This window comes from Schistocerca americana, chromosome 2, assembly GCF_021461395.2.
Source record: "Schistocerca americana isolate TAMUIC-IGC-003095 chromosome 2, iqSchAmer2.1, whole genome shotgun sequence".
NCBI classification, from domain to species: Eukaryota; Metazoa; Arthropoda; class Insecta; order Orthoptera; family Acrididae; genus Schistocerca; species Schistocerca americana.
Window position 1 is genome coordinate 304,546,972 of NC_060120.1, and position 16,166 is coordinate 304,563,137.

General features: G+C 39.2%; 1 long non-coding RNA gene across 1 annotated transcript in view; it reads right to left on the bottom strand.

Annotated features, from left to right (window-relative positions):
• Nucleotides 1-1,695: 1,695 nt before the first annotated feature.
• LOC124595468 overlaps nt 1,696-16,166 on the bottom strand; it is a 121,428-nt gene continuing 106,957 nt past the window's right edge. The window contains exon 5 of the long non-coding RNA XR_006978209.1: nt 1,696-2,157. This is a non-coding gene — a long non-coding RNA (uncharacterized LOC124595468). The remainder of the gene's footprint in view (nt 2,158-16,166) is intronic.

Genomic DNA, 16,166 nt, shown 5'->3' on the forward strand with positions numbered 1-16,166 from the left:
TTAATGGCAACTTACACAGGAGGCCGTAATTCTTTAAGCTGGCTGCTGGTAGTCTCTGACAAATGGTGCTGGATGACAAAAAATGTCACATGGAATCCTGAACTTTATTCTCAGATGACAACATGAATGTAAAGAATTATAATGTGCTTGGTACTCAATACGGTGATCCTCCCTTGTGGTTGTCAGATGTGGTCAACCTGAATCTTGATGATGAGGAAGTCTGTCCTCAGATTTCCATGCAATCCAATATCAAAGGACTGTCACATCTGAATGCCCCCTAAAGCCAGATATTGCACAATTCCACAAGCTAGTCAAATGAAGACCCACAATGCAGCCCCTCTGATAGCACTGTCTCACATGAGTACGTGGCTTCTCAAAGTCCTTCAGTGATCACTCAACACCTGACACTGTTAATGCCTGATAACAACATTAAACATGGACAGCACTAATGCAATCTGGTAGCCATTCTATACATCACAGAGAACTGCAACTCTAATCAGTTAGATGTCAGTGGATGGTATGTTCATGTGTGAAGTTACATTGACGTCTAATCATGTCTTCTTTCTGGATCCTTCACTTCTTTTATCAGGCAGTGTTTATGACTGTCATACAAGGGAATGCCTGTAGTACTGTAAAATTTTAGTTTTCATAGTACACTTTTATAGTGTGGGAACCTAAGGTATTTCTTCCCAATTCCACTAGAACTGGATTTGTCAGATCATTACTGTTTTCCAGTTGAGAAGTCTTTAAAGAAGCCAAACGGTTATTTTCAGAAAGATGGTTTAATATTTTTTGTAAGCTACCTTCTCAAAAATGTTTGAGAATGAGTGAAGGAGGAAGATGCGTCTATAGTTTGAGATATCCTTCTGATCTCCACTTTTATAAGTGGATGTTATTAACATGTATTTCAGTCTTCAGGAAATACACCTTGACTATAAGTTACAAAGGCAACTCACAATACAAGGTTTTTGTATTTTGATTGAAATAGTTATTATTTTTCTGTGGCCTGATAACTTTTGTGATCTCATTTACAGTTTATTTGTTAGAATTGATGTCTCCTGATGGAGTATGCAGTATCTGTCTAAGTCCTTGCTAAGGCCCATTTTGATTTGATTTGATTGTCAATGACCTGAGTACAACACACTCTGTTTTGTTGCTATTGTAATCAGGGCATTGAATAAAATTTATCTCACCAAGTTTATTCTTTTTGTGCCTAATAACACTCTAAAATTCCTTTGTTTTGTTCTTGTAATTTTGAATTTTTTGTGCATGGTACATGGTTCTTGACACTTTTTTGTGACATGGTGAAAAATCTTGCAGTAATGTTTGTAGCACATCTTTCCATGTTCATTGTTTTAAATAAAGTTTAAACAAAGTACTTTCTTCACTGGAATAAGACAATTTTATTCCAAATGTTAATCATCCTTCTATTGCAGCTTCACTATAATTGTGGCAGAGAGAGAGAGAGAGAGAGAGAGAGAGAGAGAGAGAGAGAGAGAGAGAGAGAGAGAGCGCTGAGGGATTCTGTATCATAGGTGCAATATTTTGTAGTTATATGCCTTCCACATTTTTCATTATGAAATTTGGAACACTTTTCATTCACACATGTAGAATGTGCTACTTAAAGTAATGACTGCTCTTTCTACAAACAATACATTGAATGGAAAGATGACATAAAGATTAAGGAGCCACAAGTCTGAACATTTATGTTTCTTTATTCTTCATAAACTGTAACAAATTTTGTACTTATGACTGAAGTGACAAGTTAAAGGGTTCATCAGCCAGCCAATCTCTCTAATGAGTTTCAAATGGCAGCATCATTGTAAACTTGACTTCAGCCAACAGAACAAATTTACATATCACATTTCTTCTCTTTGAGGCAGCATTTTTATATGACAGTTGCAAAACTGTATAACTATTGTAAAAATTCACAGAACATGAACTGACTTATTAAAAAAAACATTCTTCATTATTTAGCATAGAACTTGAAATTTTCATCCTTCAACTACATGAATTGTGAATTCCAACTGTAGGCAATATTCCTTCAACTACATGAACTGTGAACATTAAATTCTTCCAAATTACTGATACGTTACTGTGTTGTAGTTTTAACTTCTGTTGCCTGAGGTTTGGTTATCTCCTTTGAAGTCTTGTTACCTGGATGAAAGACAAAGAGGAAGCACTTTAAACAAAATACAAGTAATGTACATATTCTTGTATCATCATAATACTGAATGGATACCACAATTACATTGCTGCTATAGGTACAAACTAAGACAACAGTGGCAGAGTGTAAAAAACTGTAATGCAGTATTATATAAATCTGAGATGTATTGTTTTGATATGGTGTAGAGTGTTGAATAGATTACAGTCAATAGTATGCAAACAACCATTGTATTAAATTTACAACAAACTATAAGAGACTTCTGGCTACACAATTTCATAACTGCTTAGATTTATGATGGATTGGTTATATTCTATGGAATATAAAAACAGAAAACTTATTTATCATTATACACTAATGAGCCAGAACATTATGACCACTAACCTACTATTGGTATTAACCTATCCAGGTGATAGGAGCATCACCTGGCAAGGAATGACAGCTAGTCAGACACATGAACAGTGCATGTAGTACCAGTGAGTGTGCTGTTTGTGAATAGAATGGGGAAGGCACACAATCTATCTGAGTTTGGCCGAGAGCAGATTGCAATGGCCCGGAGGCTCAGCACGAGCATTTCAGAAACTGCACCCTTGTTCGGTGTTCAAGGACTGCTGTCATGAGTGTCATCAACATGTGGTGGAACCAAGGTGAAACCACATTAAGATGCCATGGGGTTGGGTGAACACCCCTCACTACAGATGTATGACCCCATAGGCTGGACAGACACTTGTTCAGTGGGATGGAGACTAGCTGGCAGCTATGGGGAACATTCAAATGAGCATCCATCGGTCCAGTGGAGCTCTTGCAAGGCTTCATGGTAGCCAAGGACTACTGTATACTGGTTGCAGACCACGTACACCCTCTCATGACAATTGTGTTTCCTGATGACAGTGGCATTTTTAACAAGATAATGCACGATGCCACAAGGCTAGGAGTGTGATGGAGTGGTTTAAGAAGCACAATGGCAAGCTCCAGTTGAAGCTTTGGCCCCCCAACTTGCCAGATATGAACCCGATCAAACACATATGAGATGCAATTGAGCATAGCATCAGAGCTCATCGCCATGACTTGTGCATGTGCAGATGTGTTACTAACTCCCACAAGTGACCTACCAAGGCCTTATTGCTTCCATGCTACGATGTGTCGCCACTGTTATCCATGCCAAAGGTGGGCATACACGCTATTAAATAGGTGGTTATAATGTTCTGGCTGATCAGTGTAAGTATTATTGGTAAATAATACCAATATCATTTTTAGACAGTAAATATCATATGCGCAGACAAGTTTGGATAGTAATAAAAGAAAAATCAGTAAAATTAGCAGATAAAAATATGTACGGGTAAAAATAGTTTTGGGAAAAAAAAAAAATACTATTCAGATAGACATCCCACAAGCTATTCAGCTAAAAGTTCTGTAAGTTTTCGAGGTAACTGTGTCACTTATGAGAGAGTTTTCTGCTGACACTACTTTACATAAATAGTTACATGATTTAAATCAAAAGACATAAATACTGTACCAAAAATAATTTTATGTTCCACCACACACGTACTCATTATTTTTCCTAAAAAAAAAGGTAATTTGAGTAATATTTATCTAAAGAAAAATCATCATGGAAAAATTTTAAGTACAGAACAATTAGTATGATACTTATGAGTGCAGTATTGACAAGAAAAAACTGTACTTCTAAACACCAAATACCAGTGTTGCAGTCAGTACAGATTAATTATGATTTAAATCCCCTTAATCTGTTTCATGAATTATTAACAAGAATGGTGCAGACAAGAAGTACACATGAGGAGGAGGAAGCCTAAATCATTATTTCACTGAAGCCTCTTCTCATTTATCACTTTGTCAGTCCAAAAAAAGCTTATGAAATTTATCAGTCATGTTCAGTACCATTAAAAAAATCTGTTATTTTCAGTAATATTGTGAATTTCCTGTATTAGTATCTATCTTCAAAATAAAAATCTCAAGCTCTATATTTTAGATAAACTATCCATTGTTGTTGTTGTTGTGGTCTTCAGTCCTGAGACTGGTTTGATGCAGCTCTCCATGCTACTCTATCCTGTGCAAGCTTCTTCATCTCCCAGTACCTACTGCAACCTACATCCTTCTGAATCTGCTTAGAGTATTCATCTCTTGGTCTCCCTCTATGATTTTTACCCTCCACGCTGCCCTCCAATGCTAAATTTGTGATCCCTTGATGCCTCAAAACATGTCCTACCAACCGATCCCTTCTTCTAGTCAAGTTGTGCCACAAACTTCTCTTCTCCCCGATCCTATTCAATACCTCCTCATTAGTTACGTGATCTACCCACCTTATCTCCAGCATTCTTCTGTAGCACCACATTTCGAAAGCTTCTATTCTCTTCTTGTCCAAACTGGTTATCGTCCATGTTTTACTTCCATACATGGCTACACTCCATACAAATACTTTCAGAAACGACTTCCTGACACTTACATCTATACTCGATGTTAACAAATTTCTCTTCTTCAGAAACGATTTCCTTGCCATTGCCAGTCTACATTTTATATCCTCTCTACTTCGACCATCATCAGTTATTTTACTCCCTAAATAGCAAAACTCCTTTACTACTTTAAGTGTCTCATCTCCTAATCTAATCCCCTCAGCATTACCCGATTTAATTTGACTACATTCCATTATCTTCGTTTTGCTTTTGTTGATGTTCATCTTATATCCCCATTTCAAGACACTGTCCATTCCGTTCAACAGCTCTTCCAAGTCCTTTGCTGTCTCTGACAGAATTACAATGTCATCGGCGAACCTCAAAGTTTTTATTTCTTCTCCATGGATTTTAATACCTACTCCGAATTTTTCTTTTGTTTCTTTTACTGCTTGCTCAATATACAGATTGAATAACATCGGGGAGAGGCTACAACCCTGTCTCACTCCTTTCCCAACCACTGCTTCCCTTTCATGCCCCTCGACTCTTATAACTGCCATCTGGTTTCTGTACAAATTGTAAATAGCCTTTCGCTCCCTGTATTTTACCCCTGCCACCTTCAGAATTTGAAAGAGAGTATTCCAGTTAATGTTGTCAAAAGCTTTCTCTAAGTCTACAAATGCTAGAAACGTAGGTTTGCCTTTTCTTAGTCTTTCTTCTAAGATAAGTCGTAAGGTTAGTATTGCCTCACGTGTTCCAATATTTCTACGGAATCCAAACTGATCTTCCCCGAGGTCCGCTTCTACCAGTTTTCCAATTCGTCTGTAAAGAATTCGCGTTAGTATTTTGCAGCTGTGACTTATTAAACTGATAGTTCGGTAATTTTCACATCTGTCAACACCTGCTTTCTTTGGGATTGGAATTATTATATTCTTCTTGAAGTCTGAGGGTATTTCGCCTGTCTCATACATCTTGCTCACCAGATGGTAGAGTTTTGTCATGACTGGCTCTCCCAAGGCCATCAGTAGTTCTAATGGAATGTTGTCTACTCCCGGGGCCTTGTTTCGACTCAGGTCTTTCAGTGCTCTGTCAAACTCTTCACGCAGTATCTTATCTCCCATTTCATCTTCATCTACATCCTCTTCCATTTCCATAATATTGTCCTCAAGTACATCGCCCTTATATAAACCCTCTATATACTCCTTCCACCTTTCTGCCTTCCCTTCTTTGCTTAGAACTGGTTTGCCATCTGAGCTCTTGATATTCATACAAGTGGTTCTCTTCTCTCCAAAGGTCTCTTTAATTTTCCTTTAGGCAGTATCTATCTTACCCCTAGTGAGACAAGCCTCTACATCCTTACATTTGTCCTCTAGCCATCCCTGCTTAGCCATTTTGCACTTCCTGTCGATCTCATTTTTGAGACGTTTGTATTCCTCTTTGCCTGCTTCATTTACTGCATTTTTATATTTTCTCCTTTCATCAATTAAATTCAATATTTCTTCTGTTACCCAAGGATTTCTATTAGCCCTCGTCTTTTTACCTACTTGATCCTCTGCTGCCTTCACTACTTCATCCCTCAGAGCTACCCATTCTTCTTCTACTGTATTTCTTTCCCCCATTCCTGTCAATTGTTCCCTTATGCTTTCCCTGAAACTCTGTACAACCTCTGGTTTAGTCAGTTTATCCAGGTCCCATCTCCTTAAATTCCTGCCTTTTTGCAGTTTCTTCAGTTTCAATCTGCAGTTCATAACCAATATATTGTGGTCAGAATCCACATCTGCCCCTGGAAATGTCTTACAATTTAAAACCTGGTTCCTAAATCTCTGTCTTACCATTATGTAATCTATCTGATACCTTTTAGTTTCTCCAGGATTCTTCCAGGTATACAACCTTCTTTCATGATTCTTGAACCAAGTGTTAGCTATGATTAAGTTATGCTCTGTGCAAAATTCTACAAGGCGGCTTCCTCTTTCATTTCTTCCCGCCAATCCATATTCACCTACTATGTTTCCTTCTCTCCCTTTTCCTACTGACGAATTCCAGTCACCCATGACTATTAAATTTTCGTCTCCCTTCACTACCTGAATAATTTCTTTTATCTCGTCATACATTTCATCAATTTCTTCATCATCTGCAGAGCTAGTTGGCATATAAACTTGTACTACTGCAGTAGGCATGGGCTTTGTGTCTATCTTGGCCACAATAATGCGTTCACTATGCAGTTTGTAGTAGCTAACCCGCACTCCTATTTTTTTATTCATTATTAAACCTACTCCTGCATTACCCCTATTTGATTTTGTATTTATAACCCTGTAATCACCTGACCAAAAGTCTTGTTCCTCCTGCCACCGAACTTCACTAATTCCCACTATATCTAACTGCAACCTATCCATTTCCCTTTTTAAATTTTCTAACCTACCTGCCCGATTAAGGGATCTGACATTCCATGCTCCGATCCGTAGAATGCCAGTTTTCTTTCTCTTTTCTTTCTTTCCTATCCATATCATACCATTAAAGGAAAGGAACAGTATATATTTCCCTCCAGATACCTGTGTCATACACCAAACATGCGGAAGACAATGGATTGCCACTCACCAGCTAGGGGAGGCAGTAAGCAGCAAGCAAGCATGTAAAAACAATTGAAGTCTTACAATTAAGTTCTTTGGCAGAGCTAGCAAAAAATTGTTGACTGGGGTAATTACTGATTGGAGACTGGATTGGCAGTGGTGATATGGAAGGGGTAGGGGTATGGAGTCAGGGAAAGGACTGGACGAGACAAGGAGATTCAGAGGCTGGTGTTTGGATGGGAAAGTGAAAGGGGGGGGTTCTCAGATTTTGGTTTCAAGTGTAGTGTGTACATTAAGATCACATGTAAGAGAGAGTAATCATAGTACTTAGGTTGTACGCTTCCACATTTTCTTTTTCTGACCTGTGAGAAAGGATTTTCTGCTCTAAATATAGGTTAATGATTCACAATTCTTTGGTGTATGACACTAAATTTTGTATAGCATCCAGAGAGAGTTTCTACAACATAAAAATCACTTACATGGGCATCCCACATACCCTGTTGCCTGAGTAGATGCATCCTGTGAGTAATAACTTCAAGAATTATTCAGGAGAACCCTACAGTTTTATAGCTAATACTGCAGGTCAAAAAATTTGTATCCGGGGTCACTACAGAATTGACAGAGCCTTTGATTATATCTTTCACCTGGCTGCCAACCATTAGACTCCAGTCATTCCTGGGGATAATACCATAAGTTGAGAAATAGTAGTTGCCTTCACTATTTTTCACCAAGTGAGGTGTCACAGTGTTAAAGAAAATGCCAGATGGTTCCTTTCAAACAGACACAGCAAATTTCATTCCCTATCCTGCCCCAGTCAGAGCTAGTGCTCGACATAAATGGGATGTTAAATGTCACTGTTTCTTCTTTTTAAGCCGCTGAGCAAAATAAGCAAAGCAAGATCTCTAAATGCAGATGAAAGATGACATTCATGTCAACAAAAGTTGTGAAATGCAGTGTGTTGACCAAAGTAAGTTCAACAGCAGTCAGAAGAGCCCTACATCTCAGATGAAACATGCTGCATCCTATACTCTGTGACCCATGTTTACCTTCACCTCAGAGATACTTAATCCATGAACAGTTTGCCATTCACCCCTATTTCATAACAAATCCAATGAGATCAGAAACAATGGATGATCCAGAAGCATCAAAGGTGATATCGGCAGCCATCCTCTCAAAAACTACACTGCTGCCATATTCCACCAGCTAGCTGGTCATGGTCAGTGCTGCTTCCAGCTGTTCACATACAATGGCGAGTGCACACTACATACACATACCTGTGTATCACTAAGTATCTGTCACTATCAGATACAACTAATGCAGCAAGGGAATTTAAAAGCTCTACGGCAGTCTCATATGAAATAAGAAACTGACAGATGATTTACCAGTGAGCACAAAGAGAGCCTAACTAAGGCTAAAGTGGCTAAGTACATGTGCTCTCCTAAGATTTTAATATACAACCTAGCCATCATAAACACAAAACAAGTAAATAAGAGGTAATAAGTTGAGCAATGATAAACAAGAAACAATCTCAAATGCAATCACAATGATCTACCCTACAAAATAAGAAAACTAAATTGGATACAGTAACTACATTAGTCATTATCCACTTGTTTGCCCAACCAGAAACCTTAGAGTTAACAGTGCAGATACACATATTTGTACCTGACTATGCAAAAAAATCAAAAAGTTCAAAAGAATAAGAAAAAATAAAATTGAAAAAAGGACAAAGAGGAACGAGATGTAAGGAGTTAAAAGCACCAATTCTGTGTACCATCAATTCTACAATTTTTTGGTTGGTTTGTGGAGGTATGTGGCATCATATATCTGCAAACAAGTCATGTAATTCCCATAAATAAATGGGCCGCTGATTTGTGTACGTACTGATAGCACCCAATAGTGATCCAGAACAATTCCATCGGATTCACATCAGGCGAGTTTGGTGATCAAGACATCAACATGATTTCACAACCATGCTGTTCAAGCCACTGTGGCAAGATTCTGGCTTCAAGACATGGACAGTTATACTGCTGAAAGATGATATGACCATCTGGGAAGACACCAAGCATGAAGGGATGCAGGAGGTCCGCAGTTGAAATGTCTTCAATTACTACCGCAGGTCCCATGAAAGTGCAGGAGAATGTTTTCCATAGTACAATACTGCTCCCACCAGCCTGTGACCCATGGCACAGTGCATATTTGCGCTGCCATTCACCTTGATGAAGGCGTTTATGGAGATAACCATCAACCTGGTGTAGCAATAAACATGATTCATCTGAAGAGCCGATATGTTTCCAAAGATCCACAGTCGAATCCTGATGGTCCGGTGCCAACTGAAGTCATAATTGTCGTAGTTGTTGGATCAACAAGGGAACATTCAGGGGTCATCTGCTGTGGAGTTTCATGTTCAACAATGTACCATGAACAGTGTGCTCCAAAACACTTGTGCTTGCCACAGTCTTGTGGTCTTTCGGCAGATAGACCACTTTACAGAGCAGACAAGCCTCCAAACCCCATGTTCTGTGGAAAATCATGGACCTCCAATCATTTAGAGCTTAGTGGTAGTTTCACTGTCCTTCTGTCTCTTTCCATAAATGTTGATGACAGCAGCGCATGAATATTCAACCAGTTTCACCTTTTTCGAGATAATCGTTAACAGGCTCTGCATAATAATAATCTGTCCTTTGTCAGAGTCACTTGTCTCAATGGATTTCCCCATTTCCAGCCCACATCTCTGCTAAAATGATCCCCCATCTGTCTGCTCGGCTTAAATACTTTCCTTACCGCATCATGTGCCCACAGTGCCACCAGGTGGCATCCAACATCGTGGTGAACAGTGGTCATAATGTTTTGGCTGTTCAGTTTATATAGATCAACTGAAGTACAGGATATAAATTTTACATTTCTTACTTTTTTTGCCTTCACCAGTACTAGTATCCTGTTCTTCAAATGACCTATATAGGTCAACTGAAGTACAGGATACATATTTTATGTTGCCTTTTCTGACATTCACAAGTACTACTATCCTATTCTTCTTTTTATTTGTTTTCACAGGCACTAGTATCTCACCCTTCAGTTGATCTATATAGGTAAACTGAAGTACAGGATACAAATTTTATGTTTGTTGCTTTTTTTTCACCTTTAGTAGTACTAGTGTCCTAGTCTTCTGTTGATACTAGTACTAGATAAGTTGAAAAAAACTGACATATATAAAATTTGTAACCTGCACATCATTTTTGCTAGCACTAGTATCCTGTCCTTCAGTTGACCTATGTAGATCAACTGAAGAATAGGATACTAGTACTTTCTACTGTGAAAAAATGATGTGTAAAATTATGTTTGAATTATGGATATATGTTGTATATGTCTATGATCCATTTTATCTGTACTACATTCCTTTGTTTCTCAACACTCATCTATGCCTTTGTAATGGATGATATGTGGTAACTTGTGACATCATTTTCCAAAGCTGACGAGTTGTATCCCATTTTCATGAAAGCAAGATGGAGTCTGTATAACAGTGTTCCCATTCACACCACAGCAAGTGTGATCAAACTAATCAGATTCACTTTTCTATCCTACTCTGCATAGGTAGAATAAAGTTTTGGTCACTTGCAGGTGTGGGAGCCGATGCATTAATATGGCTGTGTGCATGGGTGGTGGGCCCACTAAGCCAGGTGCAGTGTGTTGGAGAGCTGCAGGGTTTGCACCTGTGTAAAATTTCAGCCAACCTACATCCATTTACAGGGATGGTGAGCGCATCCTGAGAGCTGGCTCATGCTATTACGTTGTGCATCTACATTTTGAAGGTCCTGACCATATGCTCAGCTTCAAAATTGGCTGCAGGATGGAAAGGGGGCAGTGGTCAGGTTCTTCATGCCATTGTGTTGATAGAAATTCTGAAACACAGATACCTTGAACTGAGGGCCATTGTTGAAAATGGGAAGAAGATGCCATTGCCCCATCTACTGAAAATACGAGGGCGGTTCAGAAAGTAACCTCCGATTGGTCACAGTGCGGGTTGTGGGGGGAGTAGCGACGCCATCTGTGCGTTCACGCACTCAACAGGTCAGTTGGCATCAAGCCGTGGTCGAGTGAACATCGTACCTGCGCTAGTTTAGTTTTTGTGGCAGTTTGAAATGTGTGCTGCAATAGAAAACCCTGCCAAATGTGAAGTGCGTGCTGTCATAAGGTTTTTTACAGCCAAAGGATATTCTGCAGCAGCTATTCATTGTGAGCTTTGTGGCGTGTACGGACCAAGAGTTATGAGTGAAGGAGTTGTCCGTGAATGGGTACGTTTATTTAAAAGTGGACGAGAAAACGTTCATGATGAAGAGAGGAGTGATAGACCATCATTGGTGACTGACGAACTCGTTCAGACAGTTGATGCAAAAGTTCGTGAAAATCGACGTTTCTCAATGTCGGAGTTGTCTACTGGTTTTCCACAGATTTCTAAGACTCTCTTGTACGAGATAGTGACAGCAAGATTGGGTTACCGTAAGTTCTGTGCACGATGGGTGCCCAAAATTCTTACCGACCACCACAAAACTCAAAGAATGGCCTCTGCATTAGACTTTCTGTCACATTATGAGGACGAAGGAGAACCATTGTTAAACAGAATCGTGACCGGTGACAAAACCTGGATTAAGTACGTGAACCCTGAGACAAAAGAACAATCAAAGATGTGGGCACATTCACATTCGCCTACCAAACCAAGAAAAGCCTCGCAAGATTTTTCTGCCAGAAAACTGATGGCAACGGTGTTTTGGGATGCCAAAGGGGTGTTTTTGGTTGAATTCATGGAACGTGGTACGACCATTAATCAAGATGTGTACTGTGAAACAATAAAAAAGTTACAACGGGCTATACAGAACAAACGCCGTGGTATGCTGACTTCCGGTATCGTTTTTTTGCACGATAACGCCGTCCTCACTCTGCTCACAGCACAACGGCCCTTCTTGAGTCCTTCAAGTGGGACGTTATCAACCATCCACCTTACAGCCCAGACCTGGCGCCAAGTGATTGTCACCTCTTCATGCATTTGAAGAAATGGCTCGGGTCACAGCGGTTTGATGACGACGAAGAGCTCAAAGATGCGGTCACAGGCTGGCTCCAGGCACAAGCGGGTGATTTTTATGCAGAAGGAATTTCAAAGCTTGTGAAGAGATACGATAAGTGCCTCAATCGCTATGGAGACTATGTAGAAAAATAGTGCAAAGATGTAGTTGTAAGATGTATATATTAAAATATTTTTATTTAACTTGGTGTATTTTTTTAAATCAACCGGAGGTTACTTTCTGAACGGCCCTCGTATTATGGATAGGGTACAGATGGTGGTTGCTGTGTTGGTGACAGCCATCTGTGTCACATAGAGAAAGTTAGAGAGGGCACTGACATTAGCAACTCCTCAGAACAATCCAGTGATATCAACATGCACTCTTTGACACAGGTGGTCATGGCACAGCCATGGTTTAAACTCTGTAATGGGGCTGACTGAGTATGAACACATGCCCAGAAAGTCTGGATGGTATGTTGTGATGTAAACACCAGGCCAGTATACATGACACTACATTATTGTCTTCTTTATGTACATTCCCGAATGAACATTGTGGAGGAGTTTCAGTATGTGGGGGAACTACCATATTTACTCGAATCTAAGCCGCACTTTTTTTCCAGTTTTTGTAATCCAAAAACCTGCCTGCGGCTTAGAATCGAGTGCAAAGTAAGCAGAAGTTCTGTTGGTAGGTGCCGCCACAACTAAGTCAGGGTGTCTACAACCCGGGACAACCGGGAGATCTGGGAAAAACCCGGGAATTTTTTTCATCCGGGAGAAAACCGGGAAAAACCCGGGAATCTTTTTGAGTTCTGGGAATTTTTCATTGTTTTAGTTTTCAGTTAAATTTTTGTCATTTTGACCGGTAAGAACCAATACTCCAACAAAAAAATTTACTGTATCCCGCTTCTGCAGATTAATACTGCAGCAGCAAATCATGAAACAGAGAAAAAAAAAACGAAAATAAAACTTAAGTCGCAAAGATAATGCGCCATATATAACAACAAAACACAGTGCTCATACAAGCGTCTGCCAACAGCAAAGTGTGTCAAAGTCTTTAGGACGACTGTGCAGTGCTTCTTAACAACAAATTGCCTCCAATGAGCGTGACGTGACAATTTTTTACATTAGATTCGTTTTAATGCAAGATCTTTTAATGTTTCACACGTACGAACATGCGGGCTTCCTGTGTCATCATAGCTGCACAAGTGCAGTGACGCCTGTTATCTGGTGCTCTGTGGCAACTGCTGAAACGTACCTATCTAACAGGTCACAGAAAAATATTGCGAATATTGCTTTGAAAAGCGTTACCTTCAAAGTAAATTTCCTTTTATGTAAGATAAACTATGTGAGAGAGTGTACGACGAACTTCTTAAATCACAGAGCATTTGACTCTCATTTAAAAATCAACTCTTTGGGGACGACCATATGAAGAATTTCGAGCCCAGAAGATTAGACATTTACGTCGTTATTAAAAAATGTTACTGGCACATTTATGTGATGTATGACGCGCAAAAAAGATCAACAATATATGTGGAAGCTTAGCTTCTCTTGCAGCGTATTGATCTTAGAGACCAATATTATATGTGATAACTTTGCTTTTCTTATAGCAACAATTGAACATTAATTTAAGCCATTAATTTTTCTTATGTGTGTGTTCGCGCTACTTAAGAGTGATCTTGCTATTGGCTGACTACATCACGTGTCAAATGCTGCCATCAGCTGCCGAGATCAGGTGACATGAGCTGTGACTGGCTTACAAAAAGCGCATCGCAATCTCGATTTTAATGCTTCGCAAAGTAACATGCGGTGTTTGGTGGAATTCGAATTTATACCTTCGTAACACGGAAATATGCAGTGTATATGTTTCTGCACATCAAAGACCTTTCCAAAACATGTTTTTTCCCCTGAGTTTCATTTTCTAAAGTGTCGGGAAATTCTACGCCGGTGTATAAAACCATAAACCATAAAAGGATTGATAAGTGCCGAGAAAAAGTATACTGCCACTTAACACGGAAAAAATGTATTTTCACCTGGGAGAAAGTGTATTTTCAACCGGGAAATCCGGGAATTATTTTTCCTTGTCCATGTAGACACTCTGTAAGTCCTGCCGTCGAATATATATAGCGCTACACAGGCATGCTTTGCAGGCACAAAGATAAATACTGGCGCCAAAACTTCTGTGTGAGTAAATAAATTAAAAAGAAAGATGGAAGATGAGCTTTTTTCTCTCCGCCCTGAGTTTCGACCTCTACATTTTCATACATTATCCGACGAAGTAAATACAAATTCCGTATTGTTCATCTTCGAATGTAGCAGCATTTCAATGTACTACGAAAATCCGACTGGCAAGACTGTTTGGGATGTTTGTCAATATGGCCAACTCTACGTTCTGAATTTTTTCCTATCCCTGAGATGATTGCTAATAGGATCTTTTGTGTATTGTGAATCACATGCAGTATTCTCTTCACCATAAGAATAATACGAATATAAACATTTTGCCATGTATTGTTTCATGTTTGCTGCTATCTCATTGAAATCCTGTCTGCCTTATAAACTATGAAACAAGAGTGAGACAACAGCAAATGCGGAAGAATATACATATCGTGTCATGTTTATATTCATATTATTCTTATGCCCAATAGTGGTACAATCAGAAATGAAGCACGGTGATTGACTACAGTTTTAAATTTAAGATGACTCCGATTTCTGTGCAGAATGTAATGTACTAAGGAGGCTTCTGCAAAGATTTTCAAACGGAGAAAAATTTTCGCTAAACTCTTGTTCAGAACATCTTCTATCATGCGCAGTCTATTATTTGCTTCTTGATGATTATTGAAGAAAACAGCAGTGTGAGTAACAACAAATAGCAGTCCCTTGCTATTGTTTTGTTAATGAGATGATTCCTCTCTTTTGTTTTTTAATTGTAAGCCGTGGTAGCGGGCACAAAAGCAAGCCATGCCACGAGCGGCAACAGGTCGTAAACACACATTATCAAAATGCGACAAACAATGCAAGACACAGTACAGTAATGCATTTTCAGCTTAGAGTGACATAAACACCTATAACAAAGAGAACGACACTTATCAGACCAAAGAAAAATAAGCAATCAAATCAAACCAGAGGAAGCACGTGAAAAAGGAAGGGTACCTGTATAAATACGGACGGAGTGCCTGACGCATAGCAATGGCTACCTGGTAAAGTTTAACTGCTAAGCTTATGACTCGAACCAAACTACTGTAGTTGTATCGTCATTCATTCGACCTAAATTGTGTCTCATATTACAATGGACCAACTTTGTTTCGATTTGGTGGTGTGGCCTAAAACTTTTCTCTCCCCTTGAATTTTGAGTCTCAAATTTCAGGTGCAGCTTAGATTCGGGAAAATTTTTTTCCTTGATTTCGAGTCTCATTTTTCAGGTGCGGCTTAGATTCGAGTGCGGCTTAGATTCAAGTAAATACGGTACTACCATCTGGCATTCAGGATCATCTGTAGCCAACCAGTGAGAGTGTGTGTGTGTGTGTGTGTGTGTGTGTGTGTGTGTGTGTGTGTGTAGTAGTAGTAGTAGTGAGTGAAGTGTTATGAAACAATGTGTGTATAGTGTGTGCAGTGAGTGACTGATAGTGAGATGTGAGTGAACAATGTGGCATTACATTATTTAAAAAGTTATTTGTAAAAAAGTATTGCATACCAGGAGTAGATCTAATATCTAATGATTGCCTCTAACTAGAAGTCTGTAAATATATGTGTATATGAATTAGCTTACTTTAAATTGATCTAAATTTGTAAATACTTTGACATGTCCTATATCCTTGTAAAAGGAGATCTACAGATGAATAAAGCTACTACTACTACTACTACTACTACTACTACTACAATATGATACAATCAGTGATGTTGAGCCCGCACCATAATGAAAATTGTGTGTGCCAGGCACATGGCAGATGTGGTCAGCCCCACTATACAGCAGACAGGACCAT